The sequence below is a fragment of the Astatotilapia calliptera genome, unplaced genomic scaffold (assembly GCF_900246225.1).
Source record: "Astatotilapia calliptera unplaced genomic scaffold, fAstCal1.2 U_scaffold_107, whole genome shotgun sequence".
Lineage (NCBI taxonomy): Eukaryota > Metazoa > Chordata > Actinopteri > Cichliformes > Cichlidae > Astatotilapia > Astatotilapia calliptera.
In genome coordinates this window covers 55,360-60,338 of record NW_020535627.1, presented here as the reverse complement: position 1 = coordinate 60,338, position 4,979 = coordinate 55,360, and the positions used below count along the sequence as shown (strand labels likewise).

The window sequence follows — 4,979 nt, the reverse complement described above, 5'->3', positions numbered from 1 at the left end:
CTCTCACACTGACAGAACGACTTTAGATCCTGAAGGTTTTTCGAGGGTATCGGGCACGCGGGGCCTTTTTGTGCTTCATCCCTTTTACTCACTTTACTAGAGTTTTACAGGGAACAGCTGCAGAGATGATGATCCAGGTTTCTTAAGAAATTGTAAAATTTCGGATGTAAAGTTGTGTCATCAGCGTGGTCTGTCCGAACTATGATGAGGAGCAGGTGAACACTAATGTTGTTTTAATGGCCCTGAAGGAGTCGTGGCTACATGATAAGCCACCTGACTCATGTAGATTTAAACGTTCATGTCCTCGAGCTTGTTGTGAGCCGACATCTATCCCACATGGTCACATGACCCAGAATGCAGTTCTTTTTTTCATTTTTTTCCAGCAAATGATCAGAAAACGGAAACATCCAGAGGGTTCGAGCTCCTGTGTTGACAGAAAACCTTTTTCCTGGGAGTGTTTTTACTTTGATTTTTCTATTAAAAGAAGCCAGATCATGATGTCAGACTAGAGAAACAATCATGAACCTCATTTTCCTACATGGATGTGAGGCAGCAGATGACAGACTTATTTAAATACTCATATGAAGGCAGTTAGTAAAGGCCAGTCTCAGCCCTGGCTCAGAGACTGAACGATGAATTTTAATTCCTGTTAATGTTGTTGTCAAGTGTGAGTCTGCAAATATTCAACGTGTGAAGCTGAAGTTAATGTACGTAAACTATCAGCTGTTTGTGACGCGGTGGCTGGTTGTTCGATTGACTTCAGGACTTTAAAGGTTCCAGTGAGAGTTGATCTCTGACTGTTGGTTTGTGCTGTCAGATCAAAGGTCGCACGATTCGCGTTGGACCACGTCAAAGACTACCGACCCCCCAAAGACGGCGAGGACATCGACGACGTGACCAAGCATCTGAGGGAAGGAGGGCTGCGCTCCCAAAGTCAGCGAGTCTTCCCCCTCCTCTGAGGATGACGAGCAGTACGCCGTACCTGTGAAGAAGCCCAAGAAAGGTGATGTCACATCCTGTCGTGTGAAACCCGCCTGACACAAGATGAGGTGGATTTTTATTTATCTTCATTCTGCGCTCTCTGTTTCAGACAAGAAAGAGAAGAAGAAAAAGAAGAAGGAGAAGAAGAAGGACAGGAAGAGCAGAGCCTCTTCTTCATCACCACCTCCTGTTTCAGTCAGAGTCAAAGAGGAGAAAGAGGACGCCGGGTACGACAAATACAACCAGAGAGGGCCGCCGCCAAAGCCAGGAGGACAACCGATATGGACAGACAGTGAGACACAACGAGAGACTGAGAGGGGAGGAAGAGGAGAGGAGGAGGAGAGACGCAGATCGGCAGAGAGAGGAAGAAAAGAAGAGGGGTCACGAGAGGGAGAATGACAGAAGCAGAGATAATGATAGAAGACGAGAGACGGAAAGAGAAAGAAGAAGAGACGCAGATCGGGACAGAGATGACAGGCGAAGGGAGAGAGACAGAGACGATGACAGGAGGAGGTAGAAGAAGAACATGGGAGACAGACATGTTTAAATCCAACACAGATGAATATGTTTTAGTCCATTCTTAGATATTCATTTGATATTTCGTTCATGTCAGCCTTTTATGCATTATTCCTAAATGAAAATGCTTCTGGCTCCTGTGTGAGCTCTGAAACATTCAGCCCAGCACTGGTGTCACTGCTGGCTCATCGCACCACAGCGAGTCTGAAGTTCAGCTTCTGTTTAAACTTTACGTGAAAAGCTTGAAGTCCACACGTCTGTCTGACAAAACGTTGATGTTTGTTTTACAATAAATCAATATTTCTAGTTTTGGCATGAACTCATTTTAAGCCCGTCCTGGTGACATCACGATGATGCCTCAGTTTGTTTACATTTGGAAAGAGTCGCATAAATGAAAAAGACTTCTGTGATTTTGTGCTTTGCTCAGAAAAATAATTTCAATGGCAGATTTAAACATTCGTGTAAAATGCGGAAAATAACATCAACAGTACATTTAATCTATTAGATCGATTAGTTTATTGATGCAGCACCAACAGTCACCTCAAAGCACATATTTTAATGTAGAGATACTACAGTAATGAGGTCTACTCTGGAGCCTGTTCTGGCATTTGTGCCATAGAAACTGAACATCATTTAATAATAATCCCTGAAGCCCTCATTTATTTCTTAATAACATTAAAATCTACAATAATGGATTCCACAGCAGTGGGTAACATACGTCATCACAGCAGATGACTTTCTGAAAGTGCTGTCACTAAGTTAAAGGATTTCTTGTAGCTGTGTACCACCACAGCTCAGAGCAGCTACCTGAACTCGCAAAGAGATTGATCATGTTAATAATTTTACACCTTCTGTGCAAGGACTCTGGATACTGGGTCCTCTGAAAACAAATGCCTCAGATCACAAGTACGTGAGTCCCTGGTAGAACTTGCTCTTCAACAAAACGGGCCTCTGTAAAGCTCAAATATCTTGATGTTCTTTTCATCAGTGATTGATGAAAAGAACATCAGGTTCGTCTCCAGGCTGACAAAAATGCTGTTGAGCCAACTATTCCTTTAACATAAACTAGTAAAATAACATTTTAAACATTAGAGAAAATACCAAATCCAATGCCACTGATATTACAATACTTTCATAACAGTTGATCTTTCTGAGTTAACTTCAATAATTACTTCCTCCAAACCATCAACGTGTCTTTTAGACCCCATTCCTACAAAACTGCTCAAAGAAGTCCTGCCATTAATTAATTCTTCGATCTTAAATATGATCAACCTATCTCTAATAATCGGCTATGTACCACAGGCCTTCAAGCTGGCTGTAGTTAAACCTTTACTCAAAAAGCATCTCTAGACCCAGCAGTCTTAGCTAATTATAGGCCAATCTCCAACCTTCCTTTATATCAAACATCCTTGAAAGAGTAGTTGTCAAACAGCTAACAGATCATCTGCAGAGGTTTATTTGAAGAGTTTCAGTCAGGTTTCAGAGCTCATCACAGCACAGAAACAGCTTTAGTGAAGGTTACAAATGATCTTCTTATGGCCTCTGACAGTGGACTCATCTCTGTGCTTGTCCTGCTAGACCTCAGTGCAGCGTTCGATACTGTCGACCATAATATCCTATTAGAGCGATTAGAACATGCTGTAGGTATTACAGGTACTGCACTGCAGTGGTTTGTATCATATCAATCTAATAGACTCCAGTTTGTGCATGTAAATGGAGAGTCCTCTTCACACACTGAGGTTAATTATGGAGTTGCACAGGGTTCAGTGCTAGGACCAATTCTGTTTACATTATACATGCTTCCCTTAGGCAGCATCATTAGAAGACATAGCATACATTTACACTGCTATGCAGATGACACCCAGCTCTCTGTCCATGAAGCCAGATAACACACACCAATGAGTTAAACTGCAGGAATGTCTTAAAGACATAAAGACCTGGATGGCCGCTAACTTTCTGCTTCTTAATTCAGATCAAACTGAGGTTATTGTACTCGGCCCTGAAAAGCTTAGAAATATGGTATCTAACCAGATTCTTACTCTGGATGGCATTACCTTGGCCTCCAGTAACACTGTGAGGAACCTTGGAGTCATTTTTGACCAGGACATGTCCTTCAATGCACATATTAAACAAATATGTAAGACTGCGTTCTTCCATTTGTGCAACATCTCTAAAGTTAGAAATATCCTGTCTCAGAGTGACGCTGAAAAACTAGTTCATGCATTTATTACTTCCAGGCTGGACGACTGTAATTCATGGGGATTCAGTTTTCAGGCCCCTCTTCTGTGGAACCAGCTTCCAGTTTGGATTCAGGAGACAGACACTGTCTCTACTTTCAAGATTAGGCTTCAAACTTTCCTTTTTGCTAAAGCATATAGTTAGGGCTGGACCAGGTGACCCTGAATCCTCCCTTAGTTATGCTGCAATAGACGTAGGCTGTCGGGGATTCCCATGATGCACTGAGTTTTTCCTTTCCAGTCACCTTTCTCGCTCACTGTGTTAATAGATCTCTCTGCATTGAATCATCCATCCGTACTTGGAAGGATGGATGATAACATGACTTAAACTTTTTATTAATCTCTGGCTGTTTGTCCTGTCGTCCTCCCCTCGCCCCCAGCAGATGGCCCCGCCCCTCCCTGAGCCTGGTTCTGCTGGAGATTCCTGTTAAAAGGGAGTTTTTCTTTCCCACTGTTGCCAAGTGTTTGCTAATATCAGGGTCGTCTGATTTTGGGGGTTTTCTCCTTATTATTGTAGACTCCTCACCTTACAATACAAAGCACCTTGAAGAAACTGCTGCTGTAAGCTAAACTGAGTTAAGGTGCCTGTTGAAGACTCCGTCAGATTCTAATAAGCTCAGCTGTCAGTTGAGCTTCAGTCCTCAGAATTGTTGCCATGACAACATCTCCACTTCCTGTCACTCTGGAGCAAATAAATTTGTGAAATTTGGATTGTGACCCAGTCCTTCCAAATTCAAGATTGTATCTTTTATCAAAATAGTTTTTGAACTGCGAGTTTTTGCACAAAAGTTTCTTTTTCTGTTACTGTGTCATAAATATGGTCACAGGATGGATTCAGAGAGAACTTGAACCTGCTCCTGAGGGAACGTCCTCAAACTACAGTGTCTTTCTGGCACTTAGCAGGTACCTAAAAAAAAATTAAAAAAATAAAACAAAAAAAAGCCTAAACTTTGAGCAAAAGCAGCAAAAAATGTGAAAAAGATGAAAACAACTTTAATATTTGGTGTCCTGGTATTTTCTTAAAGACTAAATCGTGTCTCTAGCTGAAAGTACACAGCATCAGCCTAAGTTCAAAGTGAAGCCAGTTTAATACGTACACCACCCTCTTTTCCAAATATGGTAAAAAATTTGATGCTCATTTTTTTTACTGATGGTTTCGAACTGAAATGTTAAAATATTTTGGTGTACTCCAAACGATGAGGAGAAGTTCTGTTTATTAATGGAAGGAGGAATAGCAACATGAAG

At 41.7% G+C, this 4,979-nt stretch overlaps 1 pseudogene; it reads left to right on the top strand.

The window, feature by feature from the left end:
- Positions 1-817: 817 nt before the first annotated feature.
- On the top strand, positions 818-1,803 carry LOC113017340 (RNA-binding motif protein, X-linked 2-like; annotated as a pseudogene).
- The last annotated feature ends 3,176 nt before the right edge of the window (positions 1,804-4,979 follow it).